General features: G+C 39.4%; 1 non-coding gene across 1 annotated transcript; it reads left to right on the forward strand.

Annotated features, from left to right (window-relative positions):
• Positions 1 to 22,239: 22,239 nt before the first annotated feature.
• LOC130938340 (small nucleolar RNA R71) lies at positions 22,240 to 22,347 on the forward strand. Its single transcript, XR_009069509.1, has one exon. It is a non-coding gene; the product is annotated as a small nucleolar RNA R71 (small nucleolar RNA).
• Positions 22,348 to 23,241: the final 894 nt, after the last annotated feature.

The raw sequence follows: 23,241 nt of genomic DNA on the forward strand, positions 1-23,241 counted from the left end.
GATTACTATTTCCTTTATATATATGTTACTCTTCTTCTCTTTATCTCTTTCCTCAACTCTGATTATTCTGTTCTCTGTGTTTCCCTACTCTGCTCTGATTTTCTCTGCTTAACATATATAGTTGAAGCTTTTGTAAATTTCGGTATGAATAGTTAGCCTGTCCCAAGTATAGGTTCATTAAGTCTATACTGAAACAGTTTAACTTTTCATATAATACCTAACCCTAGTCGCAACTCAAGTACTATCTAAGTTGCCCTAATTCGTTCACTAATCTCTGTCTGTTTTCTGTCATTAAAACTTTACAGACTTTTTCTTTGACTTATATCTTTTCTTCAACCTTTATCTTTTCTTTATCTTTTCCTCACTAACATGTTATTACCACTCCCTAAGTGTTTTATGAAGGTAATTATGAGATTCTGCACTTAAAGTTGTCTTTCTAAAGCTTTTACAGAAAACTGCCCTTTCTGCATTATTTTATTATTTTTATTAAAATATTATTTTTAATTAAATATTATTATTTACTATTTTATTATTATTTATTATTTTATTATTAAATTTTCGAAAATTAACTCACTTTTACTTTTAACCTTTAAAATTCACTTTTTACCACCCGTAACTTTTAATATTTCTACTTTTACCACCCTAACTTTCAGAAATTACCAAACAACCCCTAAAACACCAAAAATTTTACTTCCTTGCCCTTTTTAAGATCTAAGGCCTGTTCTTCATTGTTCTTCATCACACTCAAAGTGTTCTTCATGTTCTTCATAAATTCTTCAGATTCTTTCTCTGTTTTTACCCGTTTTTCAGTCTTTTCAGCAACCGATTTTTACTATAATTCATAATAAATTAGCAGCCACTAAAACCCCATCTTTTCTACATGATTTCAACACAAATTGAACCTCAATTTAAGCTTAGGGTTTCGTTTTTCCCAGCTGCCCAAGAACATGAACTTTAAAGCTTGAATTTCATCAAATTTCATCAGAATTTCACCAAATTTTCACAAAGAATCAATCATATATGCAACCAATTTTTAGCACAGCCAAATAATACAACATTCACACATATCAAACACAAATAATAAAGATTAATTTCGTGACACCCTACCTGGTTTTGCTGCTCCTAATTCAGTTAGACTTTCAGGTGGTCCTTTAGCACTTTTTCCTCCTAAATCACATCAAGAACAACTTTAAATCCAAAAACTCTCAACTGACCAAATCTCACTCAGCATGTTAGGAAGAGATATATCACCTTAGAGTTGCTGGAAATTCACGTTTCTTGGCCCTCAAGTCAAGTTAAGCATGATTCCTAAGGAAAAACATCAAGAAAACACATGTTTACATGGTTTTCCTTGAAAACCGAATTGAAGAGGGAGGGAGACAGCCATCTCACCTTATTTCCAGCCTTGATATGTTATATGGTTATGTAGAGAAAGAAGAGAGGATCATTTTGGTCGGATTGGAATTTTGATTTGAGTTTTAGTTCAGCAGAAATCAAGCTTTGAAGATTTGGAACTAAGAACTTTTCTCTCTTTTTCTCTCTACCTATTTTCGGCCACAAAGTGAAAATGAGCCAGCCTTGGGGATTTTGGGGGTGTAGGGTGAGTTGTGATTGGTTGGCTTGGAGGTGGATTAAAATAATATTAAAATATCTCAGGTGTATAACTACTAAAACTAGGTGTATCGGAACACTCGTAAAAATATCTCTAAAAATTATTTTCTGAGCTAATAGCATAAATGACACTAGTAACATATTTATTATGAGAATAAAACATGTATGATGAGGCCTTAGCATTGCTAAAGTCATCAGAGAGTGCTGGTGCTAAGCTGCACCAGTAAACTGTGAACCCGGTTAAACCGATTTTCTGTTTTTAACTAAAACTGACCAGGTAACCCTATAATATCATTCAAGAAGCTTCTAATACTCATATAATGATGATATTACCCTATTATCTCTCTTTTCTCATGAATCGAGTCCGGTTCGTCAAACTGAGACTATTTACGGAAAACCGGATCAAAACTCCTAACCGATACGGTTCAAAAACTATGTTCTTCGTGACTGCGTTATCGAGCTTGACTCGGAAAAGGTTCTAGTTTAAAGATGACATAATGACAATGGGGATTGAGATACTTGATGATATATCAAAGGTTCTCCTTTTACCGATCCTCCGGAGTTCTCCGTATCTTTAGAAAAGATCTCACGTACTCGAAAATTAGGGTTGTTACATTCTACCCTCCTAAAAGAAAATTTTGCCCTCAAAATTTGAGGCGTAGGTAAAAAGTTTCAATGATATCTGACTTAAGCAAATTCTTAGCATAGAACTTACCTCGAGCGATAGATCCAAACTTTATAGTGTTGCCAGCAGACTCATCTACCATTCTTTTCCGACAGTCTCTTGCCCGATGTCCTTCCTTATTACAATAGTAACATAAACCTGTTCTAACCCGGCAAAGCCTACTACCATGGTTCTTTCCACAAGTTGGGCATATTACACCATTCTGAGCTTGATGAGGTTGACTCTCATGTCCTTGTCGAATGTCACGGTTATTGTCACTACCATTATTGCAAGTTAAAAGGCTGACAGCTCGGTGGTTTCCATTCCAATGCTGGAATTGACCAATGGCTTTAAAGTTGCGACCTTGAGGGGCTAAATTCTGAACAAAGACTCTTTGTAAATCCTCCCTACGACTTGCTCGAGCTATCGCCAACTTCTTTGAACATTCTTCCACTAGTTTACTTTTATTCACTAGTTCAGCAAAATTTCGTATTTCTAGCGGAACAACAGAATTCATTAGTTCTTCTCGGAGTCCTCCTTCAAACTTTAAACACTTCCATTCCTCAAAGTCTGCTGGGTTCCCTTGACAAATCTTGGAGAAACGACACAAGTCATCGAATTTACGGGCATACTCAGCAATAGTCATATCCCCTTGTTTCAGCTGCATAAGCTCCATCTCCTTGGCATCACGTGCTGCTCTCGGGAAATACTTCTTATAAAATTCATCCCTAAAGGTATCTCAAGGAATGTCATTTTTATTCTGTTGCAGTAGTCGCTGTATCCCCTGCCACCAATGCTCCGCTTCTCCTTCCAGCATATAAGTAGCGAACTCCACGTGTTGGCCTTCCGGAACATGTTGCGCTCGCAGTGATCGTTCAATACCTCGAAACCAGTTGTCAGCATCGGTCGCAACGAGTGTACCTTTAAACTTAGGCGGGTTAACCTTTAGAAAGGTCGCAAGGGTCATAGGTCTTTCAGGATGCCCTAAGTTGTTCTCATCATTCCTACTATCTTCCCCATGCTCATTCTCATTCCTGTTTCTCACTCCAAGACGGTCAACAGCCCTAGCCGCTGCAACTGCAGCCTCACGCACTGCCTCAGCTACAGCGTTCATGGTAGTCATAAACGTTTCCTGTTCTCTCTCTCGATTATCACTAGGGGTTCCTTCTCGCGCACTCCGTCTCTGTGGTCTCATTGTAGTCCTGTTCACACCAAACAATCGTTATTAAGGTGATTAGTCTCAATACCTCAAGTTAAGTGTGAACATTCCCAAAATAAAAACACAGAAACGATCATGCAACACATATCATTGAGATATCCTATAAGCATGAGACACACAACAGAGTATGCAATGAAGCATAGTCAGTCCACTCCCCAGGCTCTACTGGGAACGAACTGCTTTGATACCAAATTGTAACGACCCAATTTCTTGTATGTCATGATCATACTAGAAACTGAGCGCTACCAACTTGTCTTCCTAATTATTATCTATTATTTATCATATGAGCCTGATTCGCTGTTAAAAACGTAGTTAATTTGCGAGGTACTTTTTTTTTGAAAACATTTGGATTAACAAACAGTATCATTCATAATCAATTCACAACTAATAATATATAAAACAGTTACAAACAACCACACATAAACACATCACAAGTAGTTGACAACATTCGGTGATTCAGCCTTTATTAGAATATAGACTGTTAGTTAGAACACCCCTAGATATAGCTAGATAATAACTATATACATATATATACATACAACATCCCAGGTCCTGACCTGTTCAAGAGGTCCCTAAGCTGACACCCAGGCTAGCCTAGACTCTATACTCACCTAGTCCCTCTAAACTACTAAAGCGAGGGAAAGTACGTTCTAAGTCTTCAAAACTCAAGTCAGGTGGAACATCATCAAAAGGTAGAACATCATTTGTTACTCCTCTGCACGATCAGACATTGCCATATGACGTCTCTCTGGTACCTCATCAAGTAGCCACACAACAGGAGTCTCGTACACAGGATTTAGGTTAAAGTTCACGTACAAACGGGGTGCGGACATTGGCTGGTCTCACAGTATATACATATAAACAGAGAATGGGATTCACCCTAGACTCAGAAGACTACCTAGAGCGAAATCCTTTTTGCAAACGGTCGTCAGCGAACTACGAAAAGAAACTCTTGCTTCCATCTGAAGAGGGAAGGGAGAGAGAAGGGGTAAGAACTGGGGAGTTCTTAGTAAGGTCGGAGTTATTAGTTAAGTTCATTAATTCTATGTTGTTTGGTAGATGAATAACAGAATATAGATGAGCAGTAAACAGAAGATAGATAAATTAAAAAAATAGAGACAACAGAAAGCAGGACACAAACAAAAGAATACAAGAAAATACAACACAAATACAAAGAATAGAATACAAACAAACAAAGCATACATTTACTCAACAATCATGACAGAGGAAATGCACAACCAAGTATGATGCATGTCTGTCCTATGCAGGCCATGAGCTCACGTGTCGATTTACACCCTGCATCCCGACATTACCTAGGAACAAGTCCCAGATATGGCTTCCCTTTGTGTCCTTAGTGCATATGTGTCGGTGGTAAGAATACCACTCCTTCGTGACTACCAGCAGTCGGTGCAAAGCCCGACCCCATAATATACGCACAAGGGGAAACAGTGATCCTCAGTTCGTGGGCGTCCCCGAGATCAATTCACAACAATAAAACAGAGATCTTCAGTTCGTGGGTTATTCCCCGAGATCAATACACAATAACATAGTGATCTTCAGTTCGTGGGTTATACCCGAGATCAACATACAACGATTCATGGGTTATTCCCGTAATCAATGATTATCAGTCCGTGGGTTTTTCCCGCTTATAAAACAAATAACAATTTATGGGTTTCCCCGAGATCAATGATCATTCAGTTCGTGGGTATTTCCCGAATTCAACCAATTATCAGTTCATGGGTGTCCCCCATAGTTAAACAACTAACAGTTTGTGGGGTATTCCCGCCTTTTATCGTTTTTCGTTATCCTTTCTCAACCTCAACAAATCCACAAATCAATCTTCATTTCCTCTTTCCCTTTGAATCCTTAACACAAATTCCTAAACCTTTCTTAACTTTCTCTTTATCTATTTACTCTGCTCTAATTACTCTGTCTTCTGTATCTCTTTATTTTTCTCTGATTACTATTTCCTTTATATATATGTTACTCTTCTTCTCTTTATCTCTTTCCTCAACTCTGATTATTCTGTTCTCTGTGTTTCCCTACTCTGCTCTGATTTTCTCTGCTTAACATATATAGTTGAAGCTTATGTAAATTTTGGTATGAATAGTTAGCCTGTCCCAAGTATAGGTTCATTAAGTCTATACTGAAACAGTTTAACTTTTCATATAATACCTAACCCTAGTCGCAACTCAAGTACTATCTAAGTTGCCCTAATTCGTTCACTAATCTCTGTCTGTTTTCTGTCATTAAAACTTTACAGACTTTTTCTTTGACTTATATCTTTTCTTCAACCTTTATCTTTTCTTTATCTTTTCCTCACTAACATGTTATTACTACTCCCTAAGTGTTTTATGAAGGTAATTATGAGATTCTGCACTTAAAGTTGTCTTTCTAAAGCTTTTACAGAAAACTGCCCTTTCTGCATTATTTTATTATTTTTATTAAAATATTATTTTTAATTAAATATTATTATTTAATATTTTATTATTATTTATTATTTTATTATTAAATTTTCGAAAATTAACTCACTTTTACTTTTAACCTTTAAAATTCACTTTTTACCACCCGTAACTTTTAATATTTCTACTTTTACCACCCTAACTTTCAGAAATTACCAAACAACCCCTAAAACACCAAAAATTTTACTTCCTTGCCCTTTTTAAGATCTAAGGCCTGTTCTTCATTGTTCTTCATCACACTCAAAGTGTTCTTCATGTTCTTCATAAATTCTTCAGATTCTTTCTCTGTTTTTACCCGTTTTTCAGTCTTTTCAGCAACCGATTTTTACTATAATTCATAATAAATTAGCAGCCACTAAAACCCCATCTTTTCTACATGATTTCAACACAAATTGAACCTCAATTTAAGCTTAGGGTTTCGTTTTTCCCAGCTGCCCAAGAACATGAACTTTAAAGCTTGAATTTCATCAAATTTCATCAAAATTTCACCAAATTTTCACAAAGAATCAATCATATATGCAACCAATTTTTAGCACAGCCAAATAATACAACATTCACACATCTCAAACACAAATAATCAAGATTAATTTCGTGACACCCTACCTGGTTTTGCTGCTCCTAATTCAGTTAGACTTTCAAGTGGTCCTTTAGCACTTTTTCCTCCTAAATCACATCAAGAACAACTTTAAATCCAAAAACTCTCAACTGACCAAATCTCACTCAGCATGTTAGGAAGAGATATATCACCTTATAGTTGCTGGAAATTCACGTTTCTTGGCCCTCAAGTCAAGTTAAGCATGATTCCTAAGGAAAAACATCAAGAAAACACATGTTTACATGGTTTTCCTTGAAAACCGAATTGAAGAGGGAGGGAGACAGCCATCTCACCTTATTTCCAGCCTTGATATGTTATATGGTTATGTAGAGAAAGAAGAGAGGATCATTTTGGTCGGATTGGAATTTTGATTTGAGTTTTAGTTCAGCAGAAATCAAGCTTTGAAGATTTGGAACTAAGAACTTTTCTCTCTTTTTCTCTCTACCTATTTTCGGCCACAAAGTGAAAATGAGCCAGCCTTGGGCGTTTCGGGGATGTAGGGTGAGTTGTGATTGGTTGGCTTGGAGGTGGATTAAAATAATATTAAAATATCTCAGGTGTATAACTACTAAAACTAGGTGTATCGGAACACTCGTAAAAATATCTCTAAAAATTATTTTCTGAGCTAATAGCATAAATGACACTAGTAACATATTTATTATGAGAATAAAACATGTATGATGAGGCCTTAGCATTGCTAAAGTCATCAGAGAGTGCTGGTGCTAAGCTGCACCAGTAAACTGTGAACCCGGTTAAACCGATTTTCTGTTTTTAACTAAAACTGACCAGGTAACCCTATAATATCATTCAAGAAGCTTCTAATACTCATATAATGATGATATTACCCTATTATCTCTCTTTTCTCATGAATCGAGTCCGGTTCGTCAAACTGAGACTATTTACGGAAAACCGGATCAAAACTCCTAACCGATACGGTTCAAAAACTATGTTCTTCGTGACTGCGTTATCGAGCTTGACTCAGAAAAGGTTCTAGTTTAAAGATGACATAATGACAATGGGGATTGAGATACTTGATGATATATCAAAGGTTCTCCTTTTACCGATCCTCCGGAGTTCTCCGTATCTTTAGAAAAGATCTCACGTACTCGAAAATTAGGGTTGTTACATTCTACCCTCTTAAAAGAAAATTTTGCCCTCAAAATTTGAGGCGTAGGTAAAAAGTTTCAATGATATCTGACTTAAGCAAATTCTTAGCATAGAACTTACCTCGAGCGATAGATCCAAACTTTATAGTGTTGCCAGCAGACTCATCTACCATTCTTTTCCGACAGTCTCTTGCCCGATGTCCTTCCTTATTACAATAGTAACATAAACCTGTTCTAACCCGGCAAAGCCTACTACCATGGTTCTTTCCACAAGTTGGGCATATTACACCATTCTGAGCTTGATGAGGTTGACTCTCATGTCCTTGTCGAATGTCACGGTTATTGTCACTACCATTATTGCAAGTTAAAAGGCTGACAGCTCGGTGGTTTCCATTCCAATGCTGGAATTGACCAATGGCTTTATAGTTGCGACATTGAGGGGCTAAATTCTGAACAAAGTCTCTTTGTAAATCCTCCCTACGACTTGCTCGAGCTATCGCCAACTTCTTTGAACATTCTTCCACTAGTTTACTTTTATTCACTAGTTCAGCAAAATTTCGTATTTCTAGCGGAACAACAGAATTCATTAGTTCTTCTCGGAGTCCTCCTTCAAACTTTAAAAACTTCCATTCCTCAAAGTCTGCTGGGTTCCCTTGACAAATCTTGGAGAAACGACACAAGTCATCGAATTTACGGGCATACTCAGCAATAGTCATATCCCCTTGTTTCAGCTGCATAAGCTCCATCTCCTTGGCATCACGTGCTGCTCTTGGGAAATACTTCTTATAAAATTCATCCCTAAAGGTATCTCAAGGAATGTCATTTTTATTCTGTTGCAGTAGTCGCTGTATCCCCTGCCACCAATGCTCCGCTTCTCCTTCCAGCATATAAGTAGCGAACTCCACGTGTTGGCCTTCCGGAACATGTTGCGCTCGCAGTGATCGTTCAATACCTCGAAACCAGTTGTCAGCATCGGTCGCAACGAGTGTACCTTTAAACTTAGGCGGGTTAACCTTTAGAAAGGTCGCAAGGGTCATAGGTCTTTCAGGATGCCCTAAGTTGTTCTCATCATTCCTACTATCTTCCCCATGCTCATTCTCATTCCTGTTTCTCACTCCAAGACTGTCAACAGCCCTAGCCGCTGCAACTGCAGCCTCACGCACTGCCTCAGCTACAGCGTTCATGGTAGTCATAAACGTTTCCTGTTCTCTCTCTCGATTATCACTAGGGGTTCCTTCTCGCGCACTCCGTCTCTGTGGTCTCATTGTAGTCCTGTTCACACCAAACAATCGTTATTAAGGTGATCAGTCTCAATACCTCAAGTTAAGTGTGAACATTCCCAAAATAAAAACACAGAAACGATCATGCAACACATATCATTGAGATATCCTATAAGCATGAGACACACAACAGAGTATGCAATGAAGCATAGTCAGTCCACTCCCCAGGCTCTACTGGGAACGAACTGCTCTGATACCAAATTGTAACGACCCAATTTCTTGTATGTCATGATCATACTAGAAACTGAGCGCTACCAACTTGTCTTCCTAATTATTATCTATTATTTATCATATGAGCCTGATTCGCTGTTAAAAACGTAGTTAATTTGCGAGGTACTTTTTTTTTGAAAACATTTGGATTAACAAACAGTATCATTCATAATCAATTCACAACTAATAATATATAAAACAGTTACAAACAACCACACATAAACACATCACAAGTAGTTGACAACATTCGGTGATTCAGCCTTTATTAGAATATAGACTGTTAGTTAGAACACCCCTAGATATAGCTAGATAATAACTATATACATATATATACATACAACATCCCAGGTCCTGACCTGTTCAAGAGGTCCCTAAGTTGACACCCAGGCTAGCCTAGACTCTATACTCACCTAGTCCCTCTAAACTACTAAAGCGAGGGAAAGAAGCTTCTAATACTCATATAATGATGATATTACCCTATTATCTCTCTTTTCTCATGAATCGAGTCCGGTTCGTCAAACTGAGACTATTTACGGAAAACCGGATCAAAACTCCTAACCGATACGGTTCAAAAACTATGTTCTTCGTGACTGTGTTATCGAGCTTGACTCGGAAAAGGTTATAGCTTAAAGATGACATAATGACAATGGGGATTGAGATACTTGATGATATATCAAAGGTTCTCCTTTTACCGATCCTCCGGAGTTCTCCGTATCTTTTGAAAAGATCTCACGTACTCGAAAATTAGGGTTGTTACACAAGAAGGCCAGGAGCATCGTTAATGTTGATGAACACGAGAAGGATAACCTTGCGAGGGATTCTACTAAGTTCCCCAGCAGATATTGTGAGCTCATATACCCCATGATGGTTGAAAAGAACTATCATTCTGAACCTCTCTTCGCCCCTCCAGTTCACATTGTTCAGTTTATGATACCCCGCATCGAGCGGTGACAGTGGGGGTTTCTCATGAGAAGACCGCAGGAGGCCAACCTCTCTTGGGTGGTGGAGTTTTACTCCAACTACCACTCACATTCTCTCATATCGGTATTTGTGCATTGGAAGCAAGTCCCCATCTCGGAGGAAGCTATTCAAGGAGTGCTTAAGACTGGGCCATTGGCGGATGGGAGAGACACTTACCAAGAGGTCTTGTCGCAGTGTTGTGAATATGGTTTCAATTGGAATGCCATTCTCCAGGTCATCGCCGAACCGGAAGCATTTTAGATCCAAGGGAGAATGAGACCCCAGCCCAAGGGTATTGACGCGGGTTTTCTGACTGTAGTGGCTCAGGTAGGGGCCCAAATTTTATCCCATTATGTGCTCCAAAGCACCCACGGGTCATCTATCACCGCGGAGCTAGCTCTATTGGTTTGGTGTATGATTATAGAGAAACTGGTCAACGTCCCTCTCCTCATCCGACAAGCCATGGGGCGTATTCATGCTAAGGGAAATCTACCCTTCCCTGCTTTGGTGACCGACTTAGTTGCTGCTGTCGGTGTTCCACGGGAGGCAAAAGACCGGAAGGCAATGATTACGGTAGAGGGCAATTGGTGCACGAAATTGTGATCTCAATGGCACCAACAACTTGGTACGCACAATTGTAATATCACTCTTTTTCACAACTTCGCACAACTAACCAGCAAGTGCACTGGGTCGTCCAAGTAATAAACCTTACATGAGTAAGGGTCGATCCCACGGAGATTGTCGGCTTGAAGCAAGCTATGGTCACCTTGTAAATCTCAGTCAGGCGGATTCAAATGGTTATGGAGTTTTAATAATTAAAAAGATAAATAAAACATAAAGTAAAGATAGAGATACTTTTGTAATTCATAGGTGAGAATTTCAGATAAGTGCATAGAGATGCTTTGTTCCTGTTGAATCTCTGCTTTCGTACTACCTTCGTCCAATCCTTCATACTCCTTTCCATGGCAAGCTGTATGTAGGGCATCACCATTGTCAATGGCTACTTCCCATCCTCTCAGTGAAAATGGTCCAAATGTGCTGTCACCGCACGACTAATCATCTATCGGTTCTCGATCATGTTGGAATAGAATCCAGTGATCCTTTTGCGTCTGTCACTAAGCCCAATATTTGCGAGTTTGAAGCTCGTCATAGTCATCCCTTCCCAGATCCTACTCGAAATACCACAAACAAGGTTTAGACTTTTTGGATCTCAGGAATGGCCACCAATAATTCTAGCTTATACCACGAAGACTTCGATCTTTCGGAATAGAGGCTAAGAGATATGCGCTCGATCTAAGGTAGAATGGAAGTGGTTGCCAGGCACGTGTTCATAGGTTGAGAATAGTGATGAGTGTCACGGATCATCACATTCATCAGGTTGAAGTGCAAGCGAATATCTTAGAACAAGAATAAGCATGAATTGAATAGAAAATAGTAGTAATTGCATTAATACTCGAGGAACAGCAAAGCTCCACACCTTAATCTATGGTGTGTAGAAACTCCACCGTTGAAAATACATAAGTGAAAATAGGGTAGGCATGGCCGAATGGCCAGCCACCCCAATGTCTAAGGAAAATTTTCCAAAGATGTCAAATTCCAAAAGTCCCTAAATAAAATAGTAAAAGGTCCTATTTATAATCAAACTAGCTACTAGGGTTTACAGAAATAGGTAAATGATGCAGAAATCCACTTCCGGGCCCACTTGGTGTGTGCTTGGGCTGAGCATTGAAGCTTTCACGTGTAGAGGTCTTCCTTGGAGTTAAACACTAGCTTTGGTGCCAGTTTGGGCGTTTAACTCCAGCTTTTATGCCAGTTCTGGCGTTTTGATGCCAGAAAAGGGCAGAGAGCTGGCGTTTTGACGCCATTTTACGTCGTCAAAACTCGCACAAAGCCCTGAATGTCTACTTTCTAGCTAACGCAATTGAGTGCACGCCATTTGGAGTTCTGTAGCTCCAGAAAATCCACTTTGAGTGTAGGGAGGTTAGAATCCAACAACATTTGCAGTCCTTTGTCAGCCTCTGGATCACATTTTTGCTCAAGTCCCTCAATTTCAGCCAGAAAATACCTAAAATCATAGTAAAGTCCAAAAATGTGATTTTTGCTTAAAAACTAATAAAAATGTACTAAAAACTAACTAAATCATACTAAAAACTATATAAAAACAATGCCAAAAAGTGTATAAATTATCCGCTCATCAGCGATGTCGTTCTAACCGGAAAATATCTCAAGCCCCCGGCGGACACCGGAAACCTTGACATAGCCATTCCCGTGGGCATCCCCACCACTTCAACCGCACCTCCTACATCATCCCACCAACGACTTGAGGATCTCCATAAGAAGATGGACCGATACGAACGATGGAACCAACGCCGGTTTGCTTACATAAAGAAGCTTTTGAGTTTTGTGAACCCACCTATGGAGAAACTAGAGATTTCCACTTCCACCTCGGACTTGAGTGAAGATAGTATGGATGGAAGGGACTGTGGAAGCTCCAAGACCGATCGCCCCTTGCGCCTCACCAATAGCACGGAGGACCGTGCTAAGTCTTAAGTGTGGAGAGGTCGTTCAAGCGGTCTCCGTAGGTAACACCCAAATAAACTTTGATTTTCTTTAGTTAATTAGGATAGATTGCATGATTAGGTTTTTTATTTTTGACACCTTTTGCATGATTGTTGTTTCTCGAGTAGGTCTACTTGGTTAGGGTAACGATTTCTTTTCCAAGAAACTATAATTTTTAGGGCACCCTACCAATTTTGAAAATTGATGTTATGCTTGCTTGACGAATGTAATTTGGAACATGGTTTTTGAGTTAAGAACATAAGCATGTGAGACTTGAGCTAATTGCGTGGTTACATCTTATAACCACTTATCTTCCTTCTTTTGTGCATTGTTCTCCTCCTATGATTGTAATCCTTGATTTGTTTGACTCTATATATCCATTATTGTGTGTATGAATGCATGTATGTGATTGAGGCCATTATTTTACTTAGCCACCCACCCAAATAGCCTTACCTTACAACAACCTTTGTTAGCCAACTTTGAGCCTACGATTAACCCACTTATTCTTAATTTTAGCACATTACAAGCCAAAAGTGAAAAACCATAAATGTCCTTATTTGAATCTTTGATTAGCTTAGGCTAGTGTGTGTGTGTCATTCAAGTGTGTGAAATTAGGACATTAGTTGAGGTAAGAGCATGTTTTTGTTTTTGTTGAAAATATTGGGAACTGGTTACTTACTCATGTGTTTATTGAATATGTAAACCATATGCATTGGTACCTTTGTATATAAGTACATCAAAAAGAAAAAGAAAAAGAAAAAGAAAATGAAAGAGAAAAACAAAAAGAAAAGAAAAATAAGTAATAAAAAGAAAAAAATATAGAAAGAAAAGAAAAAAAAGGAGACAAAGAAAGAAAAAGTGGACAAAATACCCCAAAGTAAGATTCAATAACAATCAATGCATATGTGTAATGACCAAAGGAGAATGCATGAATATATGAAAAAGTAAGGAATGGGTAGTTAGGTTAGCACTTAATTGTATAGGTTATATATAGGTTAGGTGGGATGCTTAGGTTAATCAAAGATTCAAATTCTAGTCCACTTAGCCATATATATAATCCTACCTTGGCCCTAACCCCATTACAACCTAAGAAAAGACATCATGATATTTGTATGCATGCATAGAATAATTGTTGATTGTTATAGGAAGAACAAATTTTGGGAAGCATGAAATAGGGGAGAATAGAGTGATCAACCCTATACACCGAGTGAATAGAGTGTAAACACTTCCGGTGAGGGTTCGAGGCTCAACTCCTTGTTCCCGGCTCTCACGAGCGTTCTTAATGCAAGTGATACGCACTTCACTTTGATGATTGGAATTGGTAGAGTTCATATATTGTTTATCCTTTTTGCCCTCTGTGCTTATATATGTTCTTGGAAGGTTGATTTGCTTTTGACAAAGTAGATAGTAGCATTCATTTTAGTTACATTCATATAGGTAGATTGCATCTTATAAATCCCATTCTCTTGTGACTCTTTGGTCTTTGGCTTTCTTTTAGCATGAGGACATATTTGGTTCAAGTGTGGCGAGGTTGATAAAATCCGTTTTTAGGGTTTATCTTGTATGGATTTTGAGGGTTTTTATCGATGTTCCTTCACACTTATTCATATAAAATGCATGGTTTTGTGTTTCCCTCCCGATTTTGCTTCATGGATGAAAACATGCTTCTTCTACACTAATTGTGTTATTTTTGAATCCTCTTCTATTACCATTCGATGCCGTGATCTGTTTGTTGTGTGATTTCAGAGTTTATAGGGCAAAGATGGCCTAGAAGAGAGGAAGGAAGCATGCATAAATGGAAGAAGCATGAAAATTGGAGCTTTGGAGCTTAAGCAGCGACGTGCATGCATGCCTTACGCGTACGCATGGATGCGCGCTACTGGGATCAGCGCGAAGAAGCCAAAGCTAGAAGTCGATGCATTCGCATGGCTGAGCTAGAACCTCATGGACGCGCACACGTGCCTCACGCATGTGCGTGGATCATAAGATTCCAGTGACACGCACGCGTGCTGTACGCGTACGCGTCGGTGCTCGCACGTGATTTTTAAGTGAAAACGTGCTTGGCGATTTTACAAAGGTTGTGGGGCCCACTTTGAACCAACTTTGGCGACAAAACATTTAAGAGGACCAAAGGATGAAGGGATTCTCATTCATTCACACATTTAGATATTTTAGTTAGTTTTTGGAAGTTACATTTTGTAGAGAGAGAAACTCTAACTTCTCTCTAGGGTTTTGCTTCTCAATTTGGAATTCTCTTTGATCCATTGGTGAGATCTATTGTCAATTCAATTCTACATTTCTTCAAGTTGTAGATCTATTTCTCTTACTCTCAATTTAGCTCTTGTTACTCAAGTTACTTGTGGATCTTATATTTGGATTTTTGTTACTTTGATTTTCATTAATACATTGAGGAATTTTATGTTCATTGTTTCCAGTTGTTTGGTTGTTGTTAATCTCTTGTTGTGGACATCTTTGATTTGAAGTTTATTCTCAATTTTACAATGTCTTTTATCCTTGCTCTCCAAGTGTTTGAGAAAATGCCAATTTTAGCAATGGAGTAGACTTTTCATTCTTGGCTTGGGGGTTGAGATATTGGAGACACTTGAATTATCATGTCCTTTATTGATTGTCAACTGGAAATTGCTAATTGATTTGCATGCACTAAAGCTAGACTTCCTTAGGGTTAGACTAGGACTTGTGAAATCAAATTGATTACTTTCACTTGACTTTTCTTCATAATTAGAGGTTAACAAAGTGAAGCAATAACTAAATGTGGTCACAATTGATGGAGATGATGATAATAGGAAGTCCAATTCTCACTCCTAGCCAAGACTTTTATATTGTTTGATTGTCATTCACACTATTAGCTTGTTCCCTTCTCGCATTAAACTCGAAACACCAATACAACTTCTAACCAATTATGTGCATCTTGGAGCACTCCTAGGGAGAACAACTCGGGACTAATACTCTCGGTTACTGATTTTTGGATTGTGGTGAAACAATTTCTTTGTTTGATATGGAATTGGGTGTCGGTTTAGACTATACTCACAATTGGATTTATCGATAAAATTCTACATTGGCATAAAGTCTCTCATCAAGGCCCAACATCATGAGCCGGAGGAGGCATGAGACCCATGAGCTGACGGTGGAGGTGAGACAATGACGACTCCATCCACTCCGCATGATTTTGAGCATCGAGGATGATGCTACATTTTAAGTGTGGGCAGGTCGTCCAACATCAGCAGCGCATATTGGGTGAAAATTTTTCATTTCTGAACACTTTTAGTTTAGCTTCTTATTATGCTATTTAGTATTTTGTACACATCTGGTGCACGAAATTGTGATCACTACTTTTCACAACTCAAATAATCCCCGGTAATGAATCCAAAAACTTGGTGCTCAATACCATGGTATAAACACAACTTCGCACAACTAACCAGCAAGTGCACTGGGTCGTCCAAGTAATAAACCTTACGCGAGTAAGGGTCGATCCCACGGAGATTGTTGGTATGAAGCAAGCTATGGTAACCTTGTAAATCTTAGTCAGGCAGATTCAAATGGTTATGGATGATATATGAATAAAGCATAAAGATAAAGATAGAGATACTTATGTAATTCATTGGTGAGAATTTTATATAAGCGTATGGAGATGCTTTGTTCCTTCCGTTTCTCTGCTTTCCTACTGTCTTCATCCAATCCTTCTTACTCCTTTCCATGGCAAGCTGTATGTTGGGCATCACCGTTGTCAGTGGCTACATTCCCGTCCTCTCAGTGAAAATGTTCAACGCACCCTGTCACGGCACGGCTAATCATCTGTCGGTTCTCAATCAGGTTGGAGTAGAATCCATTGATTCTTTTGCGCCTGTCACTAACGCCCAGCCTTCAAGAGTTTGAAGCTCGTCACAGTCATTCAATCATTGAATCCTACTCAGAATACCATAGACAAGGTTTAGACCTTCCAGATTCTCTTGAATGCCGCCATCAATTCTAGCTTATACCACGAAGATTCCGATTAAGGAGTCCAAGAGACAAACATTCAAGCCTTGTTTGCTTGTAAAACGGGAGTGGTTGTCAAGCACGCGTTCATAAGTGAGAATGATGATGAGTGTCACATAATCATCACATTCATCAAGTTCTTGAGTGCAAATGAATATCTTGGAATAAGAACAAGCTGAATTGAATAGAAGAACAATAGTAATTGCATTAATACTCGAGGTACAGCAGAGCTCCACACCTTAATCTATGGTGTGTAGAAACTCCACCGTTGAAAATACATAAGAACAAGGTCTAGGCATGGCCGTGAGGCCAGCCTCCCAAAACGTGATCAAAAGATTCAAAGATCTAAAGATGATCAAAGATCCAAAGATGAAAATACAATAGTAAAATGTCCTATTTGTAGAGAACTAGTAGCCTAGGGTTTACAAAGATGAGTAAATGACATAAAAATCCACTTCCGGGCCCACTTGGTGTGTGCTTGAGCTGAGCATTGAAGCATTTTCGTGTAGAGACTTCTCTTGGAGTTAAACGCCAGCTTTTGTGCCAGTTTGGGCGTTTAACTCCCATTCTTGTGCCAGTTCTGGCGTTTAACGCCGGGCAGTTTAGAGCTGATTTGGAACGCCAGTTTGGGCCATCAAATCTCGGGCAAAGTATGGACTATTATACATTGCTGGAAAGCCCAGGATGTCTACTTTCCAACGCCGTTGCAAGCGCGCCAATTGGACTTCGGTAGCTCCAGAAAATCCACTTCGAGTGCAGGGAGGTCAGAATCCAACAGCATCTACAGTCCTTTTCAGTCTCTGAATCAGATTTTTGCTCAAGTCCCTCAAATTCAGCCAGAAAATACCTGAAATCACAGAAAAACACACAAACTCATAGTAAAGTCTAGAAAAGTGAATTTTAACTAAAAACTAATAAAAATATAATAAAAACTAACTAAAACATACTAAAAACATACTAAAAACAATGCCAAAAAGCGTATAAATTATCCGCTCATCACAACACCAAACTTAAATTGTTACTTGTCCCCAAGCAACTGAAAATCAAATAAGATAAAAAGAAGAGAATATGCAATGAATTCCAAAAACATCTATGAAGATCAGTATTAATTATATGAGCGGGGCTTTTAGCTTTTTGCCTCTGAATAGTTTTGGCATCTCACTCTATCCTTTGAGATTCAGAATGATTGGCTTCTATACGAACTCAGAATCCAGATAGTGTTATTGATTCTCCTAGTTAAGTATGATGATTCTTGAACACAGCTACTTTATGAGTCTTGGCAGTGGCCCAAAGCACTCTGTCTTCCAGTATTACCACCGGATACATATATGCCACAGACACATAATTGGGTGAACCTTTTCAGATTGTGACTCAGCTTTGCTAGAGTCCCCAATTGGAGGTGTCCAGGGTTCTTAAGCACACTCTTTTTGCCTTGGATCACAACTTTATTTTTTTCTTTTTCTTTCTTTTTTTTCGTTTTTCTTTGTATTCACTGCTTTTTCTTGCTTCAAGAATCATTTTTATGATTTTTCAGATCCTCAGTAACATGTCTCCTTTTTCATCATTCTTTCAAGAGCCAACCATTCATGAACAACAAATTCAAAAGACATATGCACTGTTTAAGCATACATTCAGAAAACAAAAGTATTGCCACCACATCAAGATAATTAATTTGTTATAAAATTTAAAATTCATGCAATTCTTCTCTTTTTCAATTAAGAACATTTTTCATTTAAGAAAGGTGATGGATTCATAGGACATTCATAACTTTAAGGCATAGACACTAAGACACTAATGATCATGAGATACAAACATAGGTAAACATAAGCATAATTTTCGAAAAATAGGAAAATAAGGAACAAGGAGATTAAAGAACGGGTCCACCTTAGTGATGGCGGCTTGTTCTTCCTCTTGAAGATCTTATGGAGTGCTTGAGCTCCTCAATGTCTCTTCCTTGCCTTTGTTGCTCCTCTCTCATGATTCTTTGATCTTCTCTAATTTCATGGAGGAGGATGGAATGTTCTTAGTGCTCCACCCTTAGTTGTCCCATGTTGGAACTCAATTCTCCTATGGAGGTGTTAATTTGCTCCCAATAGTTTTGTGGAGGAAAGTGCATCCCTTGAGGCATCTCAGGGATTTCATGATGAGTAGGATCTCTTGTTTGCTCCATCCTTTTCTTAGTGATGGGCTTGTCCTCATCAATGGGGATGTCTCCCTCTATGTCAATTCCAACTGAATAACAGAGGTGACAAATGAGATGAGGAAAGGCTAACCTTGCCAAGGTAAAGGACTTGTCCGCCACCTTATAAAGTTCTTGGGCTATAACCTCATGAACTTCTACTTCTTCTCCAATCATGATATTATGGATCATGATGGCCCGGTCTATAGTAACTTCGGACCGGTTGCTAGTGGGAATGACTGAGCGTTGGATAAACTCCAACCATCCCCTAGCTACGGGCTTGAGGTCATGCCTTCTCAATTGAACCGGCTTCCCTCTTGAATCTCTCTTCCATTGGGCGCCCTCTTCACAGATGTCTATGAGGACTTGGTCCAACCTTTGATCAAAGTTGACCCTTCTAGTGTAAGGGTGTTCATCTCCTTGCATCATGGGCAAGTTGATGCCAACCTTACATTTTCCGGACTAAAATCTATGTATTTTCCCCGAACCATTGTAAGCCAATTCTTTTGGTCCGGGTTCACACTTTGATCATGGTTCTTGGTGATCCATGCATTGGCATAGAACTCTTGAACCATTAAGATTTCGACTTGTTGAATGGGGTTGGTAAGAACTTCCCAACCTCTTCTTCGAATCTCATGTCGGATCTCCGGATATTCACTCATTTTGAGTTTGAAAGGGACCTCAGGGATCACCTTCTTCAAGGCCACAACTTCATAGAAGTGGTCTTGATGCACCCTTGAGATGAATCTCTCCATCTCCCATGACTCGGAGGTGAAAGCTTTTGCCTTCCCTTTCCTCTTTCTAGAGGTTTCTCTGGCCTTGGATGCCATAAATGGTTATGGAAAAACAAAAAGCAATGCTTTTACCACACCAAACTTAAAAGGTTTGCTCGTCCTCGAGCAAAAGAAGAAAGAAGAGAGTAGAAGAAGAAGAAATAGAGGAGATGGAGATGGCTTTGTGGTTCGGCCAAAGGGGGAGAAGTAGTGTTCAGGGTGTGTGAAAATGAGGGAGTGAAGATGGGTTTATATAGGGGTGGAGAGAGGGGTAGGGTTCGGCTATGGGAGGGTGGGTTTGGGAGGGAAAGTGGTTTGAATTTGAATGGTGAGGTAGGTGAGGTTTTATGAAGGATGGATGTGAGTGGTGAAGAGAAAGATGGGATTTGATAGGTGAGGGGTTTTTGGGGAAGAGGTGTTGAGGTGATTGGTGAATGGGTGAAGAAGAGAGAGAGAGTGGTGGGGTAGGTGGGGATCCTGTGGGGTTCACAGATCCTGAGGTGTCAAGGAAAAGTCATCCCTGCACCAATTGGCGAGCAAAATTGCTCTCTGCGCCAATTCTGGCGTTAAACGCTGGGCTGGTGCCCATTTCTGGCATTTAACGCCAGCTTCTTGCCCTTTCCTGGTGTTTAACGCCAGTCTGGTGCCCCTTTCTGGCGTTAAACGCCCAGAATGGTGCCAGACTGGGCGTTAAACGCCCATTTGCTAGCTTCACTGGCGTTTAAACGCCAGCAAGTTCTCCTCCAGGGTGTGCTGTTTTTCTTTCTATTTTTCATTCTGTTTTTGCTTTTTCAATTGATTTTGTGACTTCCCATGATCATCAACCTACAGAAAACATAAAATGACAAAGGAAAATAGATAAAATATAACATTGGGTTGCCTCCCAACAAGTGCTTCTTTAATGTCAGTAGCTTGATAGTGGACTCTCATGGAGCCTCACAGATACTCAGAGCAATGTTGGAACCTCCCAACACCAAACTTAGAGTTTGAATGTGGGGGTTCAACACCAAACTTAGAATTTGGTTGTGGCCTCCCAACACCAAACTTAGAGTTTGACTGTGGGGGCTCTGTTTGACTCTGTTTTGAGAGAAGCTCTTCATGCTTCCTCTCCATGGTGACAGAGGGGTATCCTTGAGCCTTAAACATAAAGGATTCTTCATTCACTTGAATGATCAATTCTCCTCTGTCCACATCAATCACAGCCTTTGCTGTGGCTAGGAAGTGTCTGCCAAGGATGATGGATTCATCCATGCACTTCCCAGTCTTTAGGACTATGAAATCAGCAGTGATGTAATGGTCTTTAATCTTTACCAAAACATCCTCTACAAGTCCATAAGCTTGTTTTCTTGAATTGTCTGCCATCTCTAGTGAGATTCTTGCAGCTTGCACCTCAAAGATCCCTAGCTTCTCCATTACAGAGAGAGGCATGAGGTTTACACTTGACCCTAAGTCACACAGAGCCTTCTTAAAGGTCATGGTACCTATGGTACAAGGTATTGAAAACTTTCCAGGATCTTGTCTCTTTTGAGGTAATCTCTACCTAGACAAGTCATCCAGTTCTTTGGTGAGCAAAGGGGGTTCATCCTCCCAAGTCTCGTTACCAAATAACCTGTCATTTAGCTTCATGATTGCTCCAAGGTATTTAGCAATTTGCTCTTCAGTGACATACTCATCCTCTTCAGAGGAAGAATACTCATCAGAGCTCATGAATGGCAGAAGTAAATCTATTGGAATCTCTATGGTCTCAGTGTGAGCCTCAGATTCCCATGATTCCTCATTAGGGAACTCATTGGAGGCCAGTGGACGTCCATTGAGGTCTTCTTCAGTGGCGCTCAGTGCCTCTTCATCCTCTCCAAGTTCGGCCATGTTGATGGCCTTACACTCTCCTTTTGGATTCTCTTCTGTATTGCTTGGAAGAGTACTAGGAGGGAGTTCAGTAATTTTCTTGCTCAGCCGACCCATTTGTGCCTCCAAATTCCTCATGGAGGACCTTGTTTCAGTCATGAAACTTTGAGTGGTTTTGATTAGATCAGAGACCATGGTTGCTAAGTCAGAGTGGCTCTGCTTAGAATTCTCTGTCTGTTGCTGAGAAGATGATGGAAAAGGTTTGCCATTGCTAAACCTGTTTCTTCCACCATTATTATTGTTGAAACCTTGTTGAGGTCTCTGTTGATCCTTCCATGAGAGATTTGGATGATTTCTCCATGAAGAATTATAGGTGTTTCCATAGGGTTCTCCCATGTAATTCACCTCTTCCATTGAAGGGTTCTCAGGGTCATAAGCTTCTTTTTCAGATGAAGCATCCTTAGTACTGCCAGGTGCAGCTTGCATTCCAGACAGACTTTGAGAAATCAAATTGACTTGCTGAGTCAATATTTTGTTCTGAGCCAGTATGGCATTCAGAGTATCAATCTCAAGAACTCCTTTCTTTTGATTTGTCCCATTGTTCACAGGATTCCTTTCAGAAGTGTACATGAATTGGTTATTTGCAACCATTTCAATTAGTTCTTGAGCTTCTGTAGGCGTCTTCTTCAGATGAGGAGATCCTCCAGCAGAGCTATCCAAAGACATCTTGGTCAGTTCAGACAGACCATCATAGAAAATACCTATGATGCTCCATTCAGAAAGCATATCAGAGGGACACTTTCTGATCAATTGTTTGTATCTTTCCCAAGCTTCATAGAGGGATTCTCCTTCCTTCTGTCTGAAGGTTTGGACTTCCACTCTAAGCTTACTCAATTTTTGAGGTGGAAAGAACTTTGCCAAGAAGGCATTGACTAGCTTTTCCCAAGAGTTCAGGCTTTCTTTAGGTTGTGAGTCCAACCATATCCTAGCTCTGTCTCTTACAGCAAAAGGGAATAGCATAAGTCTGTAGACTTCAGGGTCAACCCCATTAGTCTTGACAGTGTCACAGATTTGCAAGAATTCAGCTAAAAACTGATGAGGATCTTCCAATGGAAGTCCATGGAACTTGCAATTCTGTTGCATTAGAGAAACTAATTGAGGCTTAAGCTCAAAGTTGTTTGCTCCAATGGCAGGGATAGAGATGCTTCTCCCATAGAAGTCGGGAGTAGGTGCAGTAAAGTCACCCAGCACCTTCCTTGCATTATTGGCATTGTTGTTGTTTTCGGCTGCCATAGGTTTTTCTTCTTTGAAGATTTCTGTTAGGTCCTCTACAGAGAGTTGTGCTTTAGCTTCTCTTAGCTTTTGCTTCAAGGTCCTTTCAGGTTCAGGGTCAGCCACAACAAGAATGCTTTTGTCTTTGCTCCTGCTCATATGAAAGAGAAGAGAACAAGAAAATATGGAATCCTCTATGTCACAGTATAGAGATTCCTTGAGGTATCAGAGGAATAGAAAAATAGAAGGAAGAGGTAGAAGAATTCGAACTTATCAAGAAGATGGAGTTCGAATTGTGCATTAAGGAGGAGTGTTAGTCCATAAATAGAAGGATGTGAGAAGAAGGGAAGAAATTTTCGAAAATTAAGTAAAAAAGATTTTAAAAACATTTTGAAAAATACTAATTGATTTTCGAAAACTAAGAGTGGAAAAGAAATCAAGTGATTTTTGAAAAAGATTTTGAAATAAGAAATCAAAAAGATATGATTGAAAACTATTTTGAAAAAGATG

Source organism: Arachis stenosperma, chromosome 6 (genome assembly GCF_014773155.1).
Source record: "Arachis stenosperma cultivar V10309 chromosome 6, arast.V10309.gnm1.PFL2, whole genome shotgun sequence".
Taxonomy (NCBI): Eukaryota; Viridiplantae; Streptophyta; class Magnoliopsida; order Fabales; family Fabaceae; genus Arachis; species Arachis stenosperma.